Source organism: Meles meles, chromosome 7 (genome assembly GCF_922984935.1).
Source record: "Meles meles chromosome 7, mMelMel3.1 paternal haplotype, whole genome shotgun sequence".
Classification (NCBI taxonomy): Eukaryota; Metazoa; Chordata; class Mammalia; order Carnivora; family Mustelidae; genus Meles; species Meles meles.
Genome location: NC_060072.1, coordinates 54,773,762 through 54,791,121, shown reverse-complemented (window position 1 = coordinate 54,791,121; position 17,360 = coordinate 54,773,762). Strand labels below are relative to the sequence as shown.

At 35.4% G+C, this 17,360-nt stretch overlaps 1 long non-coding RNA gene across 1 annotated transcript; it reads right to left on the bottom strand.

The window, feature by feature from the left end:
• Positions 1 to 1,993: 1,993 nt before the first annotated feature.
• On the bottom strand, positions 1,994 to 4,542 carry LOC123947543. Its single transcript, XR_006819762.1, has 4 exons — positions 4,440 to 4,542; positions 3,696 to 3,781; positions 3,075 to 3,170; positions 1,994 to 2,192 (listed from the first exon to the last, which is right to left on the bottom strand). It is a non-coding gene; the product is annotated as an uncharacterized LOC123947543 (long non-coding RNA).
• Between the last annotated feature and the right edge of the window lie 12,818 nt (positions 4,543 to 17,360).

Here is a 17,360-nt window from a genome sequence, read left to right as displayed (position 1 = left end):
CTGGGGCCCCTGGATGGCTCAGTGAGTTAAGCCTCTCCCTTAGGCTCAGGTCATGATCTCAGGGTCCTGGGATCAAGCCCTGCATTGGGCTCTCTGCTCAGCAGGGAGCCTGCTTCCCCCTCTTTCTGCCTGCTGCTCTGCCTACTTGTGATCTCTCTCTGTGTCAAATAAATAAATAAAATCTTTTTTTTTTTTAAAAAAAGTCTGTTTCTTAGTTTGTCTCTCTCTTTTTTCCTTTGATTATTTGTTTCATAAGTACCTCATATGAGTGAAATCATATGGCATTTGTCTTACTCTGACTGACTTAATTCACTTAGCATTAAACTTTCTAGCAAATAGCAAGGGATTATTTTTTATGGCTGAATAATACACACACACACACACTACATTTTCTTTATCCATTCATCAGCCAAAGAACACTTGGGTTGTTTCCACTTCTTAGCTAGGTAATAATGCTGCCAAAAATACAGGAGTGCATGTATTCATTTGAATTAGTGTTTTTCTACTTTTTGTAGAAAAATTTGCCATGTGATAAATTTATTTGCCATGTGATAAATTTCCCTATATTTACATGCAATCCATATAATTATATAAGTAGTGTGTTATGTTAACAATTTTCAATTTAAATAAGTTTATTTGAAGGAAAATTGTATACCATCACCACAAATGGATGTTACAAATTTTTTGCTACAATGTTACAAATAACCTACAACTACTAAAAGATAAATTATATCCATTGATCTCCAAATATCTTCAAGGTAAGGATGAATGCATTTCAAAAAGGATTATACTATTTATTAAACTGCATTTTTAAAAGACAATTAAATAAAAACAAATCTTGATGTGAAACTCATCTCTCAGAGTCCGGAGAGAAAAAAAAAAATGGGGAAAATAAAATACATAGCCTAGAAGTTCTTCTAGGTGTTCTTTAATTAATAAGGAGTAAAACACTTGAATGCAGCACTATGAGGCATTCTGATTATATAACTTGAATCATTCTAAGGTTGTTCCTCACCTTCATCTCTATAAGGTAAGATTTAAATGGACCTTACACAAATACAGCAGAATTGCTTGTCTCAATGTTGCTACAATATGTTAGGTGCAGAACTGAAATGTAAACTATATTTCAATCCAGAAGATACTAAATAAGGATCCATTACATGTAAGATGTCCTGAAAATGTTAGGGCTAACAAATGTAAAGGTTTTAACTTCTAAAGAGTATATTAAAAGTACGCATAGAGGAGACTTCCTGCCAGAATGGTGGCATGTAGAACTGCTCATCAGCAAAATAACCATAACTGATGAAAAGCACCATTATAAAATATCAACCATTTAAAGTCTTTGGAATTTGCCTAGGGGCATATGCCAAAGTAAGAAGCATTTATATAAGACAATGTGTTAAATGTTGATGAGACTACTGAGAGTCTGTACCCTTGCACCATGACTTGTGAGCTGAAAATTATTTGGTTGAAATAAGATTATGATTCATGAAATAAACATAAGTAGGGGAACTTCAACCTGATTCAGGGAAGAATGAAAAACTTAATGTTTTCTTGGCATTTGGTGACATGATCAGAGATGTATTTGTAGAAATCTTTTTTGGCTATTTAAATAGGAGTTTGAGAGTCTGTTGACTTCAGGGTAAATTAGGAAGTGATTGGAATAGTACAGGAGAAAACTATGGATGATTGTATTAAGTATTTATGAGAAGAAACAATTTAAAAACTAAATTTGTTCTGCAGAATGGAAACATGGAGGTAGAACTGAGGATGGGACCGCTCATTGAAAAGAGATGTCAGAGAGGAGGGAGCGATTCTTCTGAATCCAGCATGACTGACCATCAACAAAACCTCAAAGATGAGCTTTCCGAAAATATCTTGAATACAATACAGGGTTTATAAGTAAAGGAGGCATCAGAGGCTTCTGAGGAATGTTGTAATCGCCAAGTAATGACATTAGTGGTGAAGGTGGAAGGGTTTTCTGGGTAAAATTAGAGATCATAGCTATGGAACTAGCAGAAGAGGAAGACCAATAAAAATAGTCATTCCTAAAGCAGGAGATTTTTGGTTCAAGGCACAGATCTTGTCTAACTTACCATAGAATCCCAAGACTCCCACTGTTAAAAGGAGAAAGAAACAGCAGATTCCAAGAATCACTACAGTGAGACACCAGGCAAATGGCACTGAAGACTCTGCCCAGAGAGAAAATGAGACACGGAGAAAGTCAGCAGAGAAAACACTGAATTAAAGAGCAGGGTTTGGAGGGAGACTTTCCCATAAATTCAAGAGCCTAACTCTTGAATGTCTTCAAACTGGGAATGCTAAACTGAAAGGGACGTTGATCATCTGGAAATAATAATGAACTGAGAGTTACATGCCTGGCTTCTGCTCCCAACTCTGTTAGTATGCTATCTTGTAGGGAACGCACTGATTCTACCTTTATCAAAATAACTCCCCAATTTTTCTTAGTGATTTAAGGGTTCAAAGTGGAATAGATATATGGACTTTGTTTCAAAAAAGTAAACTAATATGTTCTAAAATATATCTGTAGAAATCACTTTTAATGACCCACAATCAGAAGGTATTTATTAGCTTGTAACATCCTACATTTGCTTAGGTATTTAAACATACACAGTTGTCTCACTGGAGCCCCACTAGTGTTCTCAACATTGGGAATAACCACAGCTATTATATGGAAGAAATTATAATCACAAACATGTATCCAATAATGTTAATCAAGTGTCATTTCTTTAAACATCACAGAATGAGTCAGTAGTGACATCAGGAGACCCACAATTGTTTCCAAACAAATTGAAAAGAAATAATTTCCACACTTGACTCGATTATGAATATATGATTATAGCACTCAAACTACTTTAATGTACAATGGATATTTGGTTTTCAACACTGCTTTTTCACTTACCTCGTAAGATATAGTTTAAGCAACCTCATGAACCTGGGCAAGTTTCACTCTTATTTGGGTCAGTTGCATCTGATTGAAGTTACTTGAGTCACATAGATACAGGTTAAGCAACTGGAGGACAGGTAAGCTAGGTGTTCTACATGTACTTTACCTTTTTCTATAGATGATTGCGTTTTTCTCGTCTTTGTCTGATTGGAGTTTGAAGTATATATTTTCACTTCTGAGTAAACTGGCTGGTCTTTCCTTTCTGAAGATTAAGACAGAAATGCACTTACTGCTTTATATTCACATTATTTCTGAGAAAGCATGTAATTATTAATATTGGCAGAGTAAGGTTTTTCCCAAATAAAGGAAATAAATGGAATTGTTTTCTGCTTAGTAGGTTAAGCCAATCAGGTAAATCTTTTAAACGACAAAATCTTGAACATAAGTTAGACATAATGTATCAAATGTTAAAATACAATGAAATTCTTAAGAAAAAAAGATTTTATTTATTCATTTGAGAGAGAGAGAGAGAGGATGAGCAGAAGGGGGTGTGGGGGAAAAAAGATGGGGAGGGAGAAGGAAAGCAGACTCCCCACTGTGCCAGAATCCCAAAGCTGGGCTGGATCCTAGGACCAAGAAGTCATGACCTGAGCTGAAATCAAATGCTTACCTGACTGAGCCACCCAGGTACCCCTTGTCCAAAAACAAGCAAACAAACATAAAACAAACAAACAAAAGAAACAGAAAATATATCAAGATTCAGTAAGAATTGGGGAAAAATACTTACTTTCTTTTTGCATTTGCTTCTTCGCTGGAATAAGTATGATCTCTGCATAATTTTCATTCATCTCTGAGAAACTTTAAGATACAATTCTATAAGACAGAAAGATTGTCATAATGTCAGGGTCCTGAGATTGAGCCCCACATTGGGCTCTGTGTTGAGCATGGAGCCTGCCTTGGATTCTTTCTCTCCCTCTCCCTCTGCCCCCCGCCCCAATGCTAGCCCTCCCTCTCTCCATCTCTCCAATAAAATAAAATAAAATAAAATAAAATAAATTATGATCATTCAGAAAAACTTTTATAGTGGCTTTAAAGATTGTTTGCCAAGTCTGGAGTATATCAGAATGCAGAAACTATATCACATAAATAAGCAAAGTCTTGATGCGAATGTGAAATAGAGAAATACATTATTATGTAGACAAGAAAAATTAATCATTGATTAAATAATTAGTTAATACTCATATCCTACCTTCCCTGATGTGACCATTTGCTTTATTAACACATGTGGTTAATGCCAGGGATATACTGAAATATTTGCTAAGAAAACTATAGTTATATTTAGTAGTACGCCATGAAAAATTCATCTTGTAAAGTAACTTTTAAGTCTGAGTTAATTAGCTTGTCTGCCTGCAAGATGAAATTGACTTTTTTTTTTAATTCTCTATTCTTTGTGTTCTCTATACACAATCAAGCAGCACTAGTCCCAGTGAGATGCGCTGAAAGCAATACCTATAGATATAGCTGGTGATACCTGTATCCGTGGGCTGCAGCTTCTAAGGGCACTGGAGTCTGATTCAAACAGAAGAGGGGAGCCCCAGCAGGCGGATGGGATAGACGTGGGAGCTGGGACCCAATGTGATTCTTCTGGGCTCTGTATGCTCTCTGCTCTTGTTACCCATCAGGCTTCACTATTTGTCAGCTACATGTGAAAGTGTGAGAAAGCAGTTCATATTTGAACTTCCGGCTTCTCATTTGCATACTTTAATATGGAAATAGGCAGTTTATCCAACAGAGAAGATGAAAGGGCAATATAATTTAAAGGGCCATGCCCATTTTGTGCAGAATCAAAATACAGTGTGTATATATATATATATATATAATAGACCACCATCACCACTAGACCATCACCACTAAGTGCTAAGATTCTAAATATAATCCCTATAACAGACACTAACCTTTAGGGTTCTAAACAGAAACTGTTCTTAATGAGATATTTAAATCCATCTTCTAAACTACTATTGTATCAGGAGAAAATCCATAAACAATAACAGCCCATCATTCCTCACATTTATCTGAAAGAAATATTTGAACAACAAATTCTTTAAGTCTTACAGTTTATTAGATTGAGAACCACTCAATCCCTGGCTCTTTCAAAATACATGTAAATTCAATTGGTTTACCTCTCGAAACATTTTTCCCCCTTTAACATGCTGCATTTGCAGTCTGCTTTTCAGTTCATTCCAACGTAAGTATAGAGTATATTTAAACTAAATTTGAAGTCTTAATAATTGTTGGTGCCCTTCCTCTTCAGTCTGTAATTATAAGAAATAGAAACACGTTAGCTTCCTTCTTTGTAGTCTGAAGAAGCATTGTCTGTGGGATCAGAAGTAAAAGGTCGCAAACACAGGTGAAATAAATGGATTCTGGCGCAGTAGAGGAAGACTGAAATGGTTTTATGTTTTCACATTCAATAATCACAGAAAAACACAGTAAAGGGATATATTTCAGTTGTGGATTCCATTCATATGGAAAAACTTTGGGGGAGTGGCACATTTGTAAACATCCTCCATTGAGTTCTAGTCTGGAAAAATGAGGTAATGGGAAATCTCTTTTGGTAGTAAAAGAAAGAAATGTTCAGACAGAAAGAGTGCAATCAAAGGATAACTACAGGCAGCCTGTGAAAGAATAATGCTACTTTTGTTCTGACTGTATGTTCCTTTGGGTTTTCTAAAGCCATTTCTCATTTGTGTCCTGATCTCTCCAGCTGCTAGAGACTACACACCTCAACAGCCCTCTGGCAAGCTCAGCACTCAACACCAATGTGATGGGAATATTAGACCCTGAAATTATTTGCTGAGGCCTCAGCTTCTCACATTTGTAAGTCTGTCAATTGTTTCCATTCTTCTTAGCACTTCATCCTTTTTTAAGGAACGATAAGACTATAATAGTTATTTTCATCATACAGCACATGTGTATTATTTCCCAAAATTTCACTAATTCTTTAATCTTTCCTATTCAACATGGGTCTCTTAGTCTTAATTATGATTAAGCCTCACTTTACAAGTTACTTTCTCTAATTTTTTAATATTAATTCACCCAGATTACTGAACACTTTAAAAGTCAGCACTGTGCTAAGCACTTAGAGGTATCAATTCAATTACATGCAACTGATGAAGCACTAAATTCTACCTCTGAAAATAATAATACAGCATATATTAACTAAATTAAATTTAAATGAAGACTTAAAAAATATGAAAATAAGTACAAAAAAAACCCCAACCCTATTCATGTAAGCCTCAAGTAGCCATTACTTAACATCAAGAATAAAAAAAAAACAAGTTTAAATAACTCAACATTTAAATTATGGAGGGGCGCCTCAGTGGCTCAGTCATTTGAGCATCAGACTTTTGATCTCAGCTCAGGTTTTGATCCCAGGGTCATGAGTTCAAGCCCCCATTGGGCTCCATGGTGGATATGGGGCTTACTTAAATACACGGAAAAGTTGAGAGTACTAAGAAAATGTTAGCATTGGGAACACAATATTTGTCATCTATGAGGCATACATATTCTTAAAAATAATATTTGAAAAATATTACATTTTTCAAAATAGTCTTTATGCCTTATTTCTCTGATTATAAAAATTAAGAATCAGTTTTATATTTTCTGACTTCCTTATACACTAAATACACTGCAAGCTTATTTTCCTTTCTGTCCCATGTAGTATTTAAATAATAATGGGTTACAGCCATTAGCAGTAAATATTTTGCTCCCTGAAGAAAGAAATATTAGTACTTTGTAAGTAGAGTTAAAAAAATTTTAACAATAACCACTCAATAAAACATTTAATTATTAGGCAAACAGAAAGATCTTTGTTATGATTTTTTGCAAAATAAGTGACAGACGTTATGTCTTCTATTTTCTTCAAATGACTAATAGTACTGTTACATATTTTTACACAAGAATATTCCTAAATGTAATAAAAAATAACTTGTTATTTTATAATAATCTTATTTATTGAATATAACTTTATATTAAATCTGAAGTTAGGTCATATGCACTTCCCAACACTGTTCCTTCCCTTCAGAAATTAATTTGGCCATTTTAGTTCCATTGCATTTCCATACAAACTTTAGAATCAGTTTGGCAACTCCTACAAAAAATATGGCTGGGATTTTTACTGGGATTATGTTGAATTACAGATAAGATTGCAGAAAATTGACATTTTACTATCTTAAGTCTTCTAATTCATCATCACTACCTTAAAATTGCACTTCAGCAGTGTATATCTCTTCAGTTTCTTTCTCATTTTTTAAAATCCAGAGACAAGATCAGGTATAAATTATACATTTACAATTCAAAGTAAAACTTTCCTCTGTCTTTTGTAATTCTCTTCCTCTCCAGATCCATCTTGTATTTTCAGGTCACATGTGGAGAAAACCCACTTAGTGGCACATTCAGATTCTCAAGCACTAAGTTTAGTCAAAAATATATAGCACATACAAACTTTGTATTGCTTATTAGGTTTTAGGTCTAGTTGATACCACATTGCACTAATGCTTGTTTTGGTAGGAAATAAGGAAAAATATGAAACACTGTATTCTCCAGAGTTACAGTTTGCTTTTCAAGTCAGAAATTCACCATACCTGGATCTTAAGAAAAAATTACATTATTTAGGGATTCCTTAAGTATAAGTCTTTTAAGAATACAATATGAGAGAAGAACAATAGCTGGGTAATGTAGCTTATTAATTAGAACATATTTTTGATATTACTGTTAGTCAAGTCTCACTGCTTAGCACATTATTTTCAAATATCTTGATAGTACCATGCAAAATGTATTAATTAAAATATTAGTAATTTTTAAAAAGATTTTATTTATTTATTTGACAGAGAGAGATCACAAGTAGGCAGAGAGGCAGGCAGAGAGAGAGGGGGAAGCAGGCTCCCTGCTGAGTGGAGAGCCCAACTCAGGGCTTGATCCCAGGACCCTGGGATCATGACCTGAGCCGAAGGTAGAGGCTTAACCCACTGAGCCATGCAGGCACCCCAAAATATTAGTAATCTCTTTAATAATTTCAATCAAACTATCCTTAGAAATTGATTTTTAGTTTTTTAAACCCTTGAAAAAACTTCCCTGGTGTATTTATAGGAGAATTTGATTGGCTTCTAGGTCACTTTATGGACAATGGAAAATTATACCTTACTTTTCTTAATAATGATATTAAATAAAATCTAAAGGCCAAATGTCCTTTTCTTACTGTCCATATGTAATATATCTAATGAAGTGTGATGTGAGGGGCACCTGGGTGGCTCAGTGGGTTAAGCATCTCCATTCGGCTCAGGTCATGGTCCCAGGGTCCTGGGATGGAGCCCCGCATCAGGCTCCTGCTCAACAGGAAGCTTGCTCCTCCCTCTCCCACTCCCCATGCTTGTATTCCCTCTTTCACTGCATCTTTCTCTGCCAAATAAATAAATAAAATATTAAAAAAATAAAGGGTTATGTGAAACATTGAATATGCTTTTACTTCTTTCCCATGTATTTTTTCTTTTTCCTTGAATGCAAACTTTCCATTTTAGAATTAATCCCAGTTCTGTTTCAAAGACCAAAATTCTCTGTGGTAAAACATGAATAAATGATTAAAAGATTATATCAGGCACAAAAACAGTAACAAAACATTGGCATCAGAATTATTCCCAAGAAGGGAGCTTGACCTTGGGCGAGGAGATTCTCCTCAGAGAAGGACTTCCGGATAGGGTGACGCCCACTGAATAAGGGCTTCAGTCCTGCAATGTAGAGCCAGATGGTGCGGTACAAAATCTGTGGCAGAAGCTAGCCTATTCCATTTAATGAACACTTTGTAAGTCACCATTTTGCTAAATTTTATGGTTACATGTTGAAGCTGAAAAAGCTGTTTCCCCAAGAATCTGAAAATCTAATAGGAAAAACCAATAATCATAAGTAATATAATGAGCTTCATTATCTGTATCTATATTTATCCATGCATCATATAGATGCATTACTTCCACATAAAGGATTACATTAATTTAATGTGGTTTAAATTTCCTTCAAGATTTCATCTTCTACTGATTATCATCATAGGGATTGGATTGTCACAGGAAATAACTGGACATTCTTGTACTTGGCATTTTTACTAACTGGATTTTGAGAAAAATATACAGAATATGCTCTTCTGATGTAGATGGAGAAATAACTGGCGGTGGTTGTAACTGAACTGAATGAGTCTGCTCCGTGGTGAGTCCTAGGTAGAGACTGCACCGGGTGGGGGTGTTTCACAAAGGAAGCTATTTGCAGCAAATAAGGAGATTATGGGGGAATATCTTCCAAAACTGGAACTCTCCAAGTGTGAGAAAGTGGGTTTCTTTTATTTAGAGTTAGGATGAATATTGAGAGAAGGGAGTTTTGTCATTGTATGTTAAGGCTGGCCGAAGGTTGCCCCCCGTGTACACAGAAAACATGCCTATACATACATCCTATATTGTGTTAATGAAGCTTGTGCTCCTCTTTGGGTGAAACTTCTAATATAACAAGGTAGAAATAACTGTGGACATTCCATGGTCCCCTGCATAGGTGTGAGTTGGTGGTCAGGCTTAAAAGATTTAGGCCAGCTGGAGCTCTTGTTGTTTGCCTCTGAAAAATAAGGTTAACAGTCTTGTGAAGGGGTAGGGGGGTCAGTTCAGGAGCAACAGATTTTATTAAAGAAAACATTTCAAAATTCCTCTTCTGAAGAAGTGTTAATTAACTTCCTCATTTTATTAAAGAAAACATTTCAAAATTCCCTCTTCTGAAGAAGTGTTAACTTCATTTTTTAATGTGTGTTTTTTACCTATTCCTAGTCATTTATACATTCCTAAACTATCAATAATGCATTGCTGTATTTTATTGAGCATAATAGAAAGAACACATAAATTAGAAGAAAGATAATTATAAATTTTCTGATCCATTAGAATTTTAGACATTATGAATAGATTGTATAGTAGAATTTTTAAATATTTTCATCAGATCGAAAAAGTATTCTTTTTATCCCACAGAAGCTTTTCAGACTGAGTGAAGGATGTGTAAGACATGGTCACACATTGAAATATATTGATGCAGATTTCAAGTAAATGTGATAGCATTTTTAAACTGTAGAGTGAAAATAAGGCTGATAATTCTTCTCATTTTTATTTACTTGTATTATAACTTCACATTACTTATATCCTAAGCAATTACAGAACATTGGCAAAAAAAAGTCATATCAAAAGGGGACGCAACTCATTAGAAAGAGCAGTAATTTCAATTTATTTTTTCCATTTTTATCGGTACTAAACAATACCTTTTAAGCATCCTACTGGGATTAGGGTAGGAAAGTCAGATAATATTCAGGATTTCCAGTGAAATTTGTATTTCAAATAAACCATGAACATTTTTATGGTGTAAATATTCCTCTGAAATTCTTTTATCTATCTAAAATTCAAATTTAAGTGTCCTTTATTTTTATTTGCTAAATTTGAAAATGCTATACCTCTACTATACTGGTCATTATAGAAATTAATGTGAAATGTTACAGTCTTTGCCCTTAAGAGGTGTATTTACAATATAGTCACATATGATAAGTATTATATAGGGATGTGTGGGAAATTACCATCTTTGTCTTCACTTGGTTTATAATTAGAATATTAACTGATGAAAAAGGACTTTAAAATATATATATAAAAATTCCATTAACATCTAGTAAAAATTGAAAAAAACCAAATCTCACCTTAATTATGTGTTATTAATATTTGTTTTGTGAAAAATGATGAAATGGTATATTCAAATGTCAAGCCAAGTTTTGATGAATTTTCCCTGATTATTAAAGTTAACCAAAAAATGCATTATAAAAAAAAGCAGGATTTCTAGTCATCCTAGAAAGTTTTAAGAGAAATAATTCATAATTATTCAAATTTAGAGTTCACTGTTAGTCTGGCTGGGACAAAAAAATTAAAGTTAAGTTACTGCAGATACTTACATATCCTTAAGTTCAGAGTATATTAAGATCATTTGTTCTAATTTGTCATATTCTAGATGGGGAAGTTTGGCTAATGGCAACTGACTAAAAAAACTGATACATCAAAGCTACAAAACTTGGATGAGAATCTAACTATATTGACTCCAGTACAGATTTTCTGAAACTATCCAGTGCCTTTTCCATTATATTATACATTTTTCAATTCAATTCCTTTTAATCAGGAATGCCTTAGATTATCAATCAGAAATGAAGAAATTCTACCATAGGATTTAGGACTGTGTACAACTCGAAAAAAAAAATGGGTTCTTTCAGATGACATTCTTAGCTGAATATGGGTCACAGTTATTAAATATGAAAAGGTAAATAGGGAATAAAAGGTGGAATACAAACAGTGATAAAAACTATGATTCCTGAATGAAAAAGGAAAAATGTATTAACAGAAGAAAAGTTGGGAAAAAATGCCTATAGTTATATAAAAATTAATTGATGAAGAAATGATATACTGATTTCAATTTTATTTAACAATTCAAGTATTATTTGTTTTTATATGTTCTATTAATGTAAAGCATGTCCCTTATAGAAAATTCAAAAAATTAATTAGACTATAAAGAAAATAAACAGCACCCATGCTATACAGCCCAGTGACATCTATTAGCAACGTTTTAAAGTATATACTTCCAGGGAGAGGGAATTGAGATGACAGAGGAGTGGGGGGTCCCTGGGGGGGTCCCTCCAACACAACTAGATTAACATCAAATCATTTTGAACACCTTGGAAATTGATCCGAGATTGAGAACAATTTGCACAGGGAGAGAAGGTGTCAGACCCCAAGTACAGGTACATGAACTGGGGGAGAGAAAAGCCATGGTTCCATGGAGGAGAGGGAACACTTTACACGGAAAGGAGAAAGAGAGAAAGAGAGAGAGGGAGAGAGAGCAGCATATTAGGTTCATGCAAGAGAAACACTTCCTCAAAAACATTAATGAAGAAGTTGAAAGGAACTATCACAAGTTTTTGGAAGTAGCAGAACTCAAACTCCAAGCTTTTAGAAGTCCACCCCAATTGCTAGAGTTGAGTCAGCCAGGCAGGGTGTTGCTCCTGGGGAGAAGGAGGGTAGAGACCTGGGAGTGGACAGCATGGTGTAGGTATCCCTTGGGCCACACTGGGAAAGAACATTCCCCTTCCTGGAGTACATTTGGAAGAGGGCATATTGCCTCTCCAAGGACAAAAGGCCCTTTGGGTGATATTGAGCAGCTCTTCATTGACAGGGAACAGAGCATAGATAATCTGGTTGCTGCTTTTCTCTGTGCTTTGCCTTTTACTCCAAGCACCTGCACGGGTGTGTGATTGCTTTTCTGGACCAGTAAGATCCCAGACAGAGTGAGGATGCTCTCCTCTGGAGGAAAGGAGCAGGTTGGCACTATGCTGGGTCCTTTAAGATTTGGAGTTTTGAATCCCAGCTGCACCCCAGAGATTAAACACAAGAAAGCTTTGGTACCATGCATGCCAAAGACCTGGGCTCAGACAAGGTGTGGGCATGGATCTGATTAAAGCCTGGGACACAAGAGGAGATTGCTTGCTTTTCTGTGAGGGCTTCCTGAATACCAATAGGCCCTAGCTCCCCTCTCTAGGGAGGAGAGAGCAGATCAATGCCATTTCCCCTCCCCATCCCACCCTACTCCTCCCCAGCCCACTGCTTCAGTGAGCAACACAGTGCCCCCAGTGAAGGCTGGAGCCGCTTACACCAAACCTCACACACCTGCACCCTGCAAGTTCATCTTTACTAGGGAAGATCTGACCGTGAGCCAGTGTAGTGAGCCTCTCCCCCTGAAGACCGGTACAGGTCTGCCACACGAACCAAGTGTAGATCATCCAGTGCTCCAAATTGTCAGTTTCGCTTCTAGTGGAAATAGGACCAGGCCTTTTCTCTCTCTCTCTCTCATTCTCTTTTCTCCTTGGGAATCAAACTTATGATTTTTTGATTGATTTTTCATTTCCTTTTCCATTTTTTTTGGATCAGGTTTCTTTTTTTCCTTCTTTTTCTTTGGAATCAGGCTTATAGACTTTTGTCAGTTTGTTTTGTTCCTTTTCCTTTTCTCGGATCAGTTGTTTTTAATGCTTATTTTAATAAACAAATCAAAGAACACCTGGTTAAAGTTCCAAACACTCCTCACTGCAAACTAAGAGGATCTCTGTAAGGACAGACCTGTGGGAAACAGCATTTAAAACACAACAGTAGAGAGTATACAGCAAACACGAGAAACACTTCCTGAAGCACCAGGCCCTGGATAGTGAAGAACCCCTCATGATATAACATTACTCTCAGGAAAATGAAATGTAACAAGCTTTCATATCTTTCCAGAGACAGAAACCTGGATCAAATGACAAAATGGCAGCATTCTCCTCAAAAGAAAGATCAAAAAGAAATCACAGCCAGCTATTTGCTCAAAACAGATAAAAAGAATATATCTGAACAAGAATTTAGAAAAATAGTCATAAGAATACTAGCAGGGCTTGAAAGAAGCAGAGAAGACACCAGATAAACCCTTGCTGCAGAGATAAAAAAACCCCGAAACTAATCAGGCTAAAATTAAAAAAAAAATTACAAATGAGTTGCAAAATTGATAATATAATCACGAGGATGGAAGAAGTAGAGGAATGAATAGAATGAATAGGTGACATAGAAGATAAAATTATGGAAAATGGAGAAACTGAAAAGAAGAGGGAAAGAAAACTATTAGATCACCAATGTAGCTACAGGGAACTCAGTGATTCCTCCAAGCACAATAATACCCATATCATAGGAGACCCAGAAAAGGAAGAGTTAGAAAAAGGGGAGAAGATTTATTTGAACAAAATTATAGCTGAGAACTTCCCTAATTTGGGGAAGGAAACAGGTATTCAAGTCTAGAAGGCACAGAGAACTTGTACCAGATCAACAAAGACAGGTCAAAACCAGGACATATCATAGTGAAACTTGTAAAATACAAAGATAAAGAGAGAGTTCTGAAAGAATCTAGGAACAAAATGTCCTTAACCTACAAGGGAGGGTAGACACATAATGTTTGTATAGACATGCCCATAGAAATCTGGCAGGCCCAAAGGTAGTGACTTGACATATACAATGAGCTGAATGAGAAAAATATGCAGCAAAGAATATTTCATTCAGCAATACTATGATTCAGAATGGGAGAGATAAAGAGTTTCCAAGATAAGCAACAACTAAAGGATTTGAAAAACACTAAACTAGCTCTGCAAGAAACATTAAAAACCCTTTGAGCAGGAAAGAGACCAAAAGCCACAAGGACTAGGAAGGAACAGAGACAATCTACAGGAACAGTGACTTTACAGGTAATACAATGGCACTAAATTCGTATCTTTCAATAATTACTCTGAATGGAAATGGACTAAATGCTCCAAACAAAAGACACAGGGTATCAGAATGGATTGAAAAAAAAATTGCTATCAATATGTTGCTTAGAAGAGATGCATTTTGACCCAAAGTCACCTCCAGATTGAAACTGAAAGGATGGAAAATGATTTATCATGCTAATGGACATAAAAAGAAAACCAGAGTAGCCATACTTATATCATACAAACTAGATTTTAAACCAAAGAATATAGGAGATGAAGAAGGACACTATAGGATGATAAAGGGGTTTCTCCAACAAGAAGATCTAACAATTGTAAATATTTATGCCTCCAACTTGGGAGACCCCAAATATATAAAACAACTAATGATAAACATAAAGAAACTTATTGATAATAATATAAAAATAATAGGAATCTCTAACAACTCCCTTACAGTAATGGACAGATCATCTAAGCAGAAGATCAAGGAAACAATGGCTTTGAATAACACACTGAACCAAAAGAAGTCAACAGATGTATTTAGAGCATTTCATCCTGAAGCAACAGAATACACATTCTTTTCAAGTGCACATGAAATATTCTCCAGAATAGAACACATACTGTGTCACAAATCAACCCTCAACAAATACAGAAAGACAGAGATCATACCGTGGTATTTTCAGACCACACTACTATGAAACTTGAAGTAAACCAAAATGAAAAACTTTGGAAAGACCACAAATACATGGAGGTTAAAGAACATCCTACTAAGGAATGAATGGGTTAACCAGGAAATTGAAGAAGAAATAAAAAACAATACATGGAAGCAAATGAAAATGAAAACATAATAGTCCAAAACATTTGGGATGAAGCAAAGGTGGCATAAGAGGGAAGTATATAGCAATACAGGCCTTCCCAGAGAAGCAAGAAAAGTCTCAAATACCTTACAACTAAAAGGAGCTGGAATAAAACATCAAAATAAAGCCTAAAGCAGCACAAGAAGGAAAATAATAAAGATTAGAACAGAAATCAATGATATAGAAAAAAATAGGGTAGAACAGATCAATGAAACTAGAAGCTAGTTCTTTGAAAGAATTAACTAAATTGATAAACCATTTGCTAGATTTATCAGAAAGAAAAGAGAAAGGACCAAAATAAATAAAATCATGAATCAAAGAGGAGAGATCATAACCAATACCTGGAAATACAAACAATTAAAAGACAATATTATGAGCAATTATATGCCAACTAATTGGGCAAACTAGAAGAAATGGATAAACTCCCAGAAAGATATAAACTACCAAAAGTGAAACAGGAAGAAAGAGGAAATTTGAGCAGATCCATAACCAGCAAAGAAATTGAATCTGTGATTAAAATTCTCCCAACAAACAAGTGTCCAAGACCAGATGGCTTCCCAGGAGAATTCTATCAAATATTTGAGGAAGAGTTTATGCCTATTCTGAAACTGTTCACAAAAAAGAAAAAGAAACAGAAGGAAAATTTTGAAACTCATTCTAAGAGACCAGTATTACCTTGATTCTAAAAGACAGATATCCCCATAAAAAGAATTATAGATCATTATCCCTGACCAACATGGATGCAAAAATTCTCAATCTGTATTTTATACAGAGCAAATCAAATCCAACAGTACATTAAAAGAATTATTCATCATGGTCAAGTGGGTTTTACTCCTGGGCTCCTGGAGTGAAGATGGTTCATATCTGCAAATCAATCAATGTCTTATACCATATTAATAAAAGAAGGAATAAAAACTATATAATCCTCTCAGCAGATGCAGAAAAGGTATTTGACAAAATACATAATTCTTTCTTGATAAAAACCTTCCACCATGTAAGGATAGGGAGAATATACCTCAACATAATAAATGCCATATATGAAAGACCCACAGCTAATTTCATCCTCAGTGGGGAAAAACTGAGAGCTTTCTCCCTAAGGTCAGGAACACAGCAGGGATATTCATTCTCATCACTGTTGTTCAACATAGACTGGAAGTCCTAGTCTCAGAAATCATACAACAAAAAGAAATAAAAGGCATCTAAGTTGTCAAGAAAGAGTCAAACTTTCACCCTTCACAGATGATGTGATACCCTATGTAGAAAACCTGGAAGACCTTACCAAAAAATTGGTTGAACTGATATTGATATAGAACTGATATAGAACTAATGAATTTAGCAAAGTCATAGGATATAAAATCAACATACATCTGTTGCATTTCTATGTACCAATAATGGAGAAGCAGAAAGAGAAATCAAGGAATCAGTCCCATTTACAATTGTGTCCAAACCCATAAGATACCTAGGAACAAACCTAATCAAAGAGTTAAAAGATCTTTACTCTGAAAACTAGAGAACACTTATGAAAGAAATTGAGGAAGACACAAAGAAATGGAAAAACATTCCATGCTCATGGATTGGAAGAACGGATATTGTTAAAATCTCCATACTACCCAAAACAATGTACACATTCAAAGCAATCCCTATGAAAATACTACCAGAAGTTTTCACAGAGCTAGAACAACCAATTCTAAAATTTGTATGGAACCAGGAAAGACCCCAAATAGACAAATGTTGAAAAAGGAAAGCAAAGCAGGAGAGATCACAAATCTGTACTTCAAGTTATATTACAAAGCTGTAATCATCAAGAGAGTAAAGTACTGGTACCAAAACAGGCACATAGATCAAATGGAACAAAATAGAGAATCCAGAAACAGACCCACAAGTACATGGCCAACTAATTTTCAACAAAGAAGGGGAGAATATGAGATGGAAAAATGACAGTCTCTTCAACAAATGGTGTTGGGAAAATTGGACAGCCACATGATGAAGAATAAAAATGGACCACTTTCTTACACCATACACAAAAATAAACTGGGGGCACCTGGGTGGCTCAATGGGTTAAAGCCTCTGCCTTCGGCTCAGGTCATGATCTCAGGGTCCTGGGATCAAGCCCCGCATCGGGCTCTCTGCTCAGCGGGGAGACTGCTTCCCCGCCTCTCTCTGCCTGCCTCTCTGCCTACTTGTGATCTTTCTCTCTAAAAATAAATAAATAAATAAATAAATAAACAAACAAACT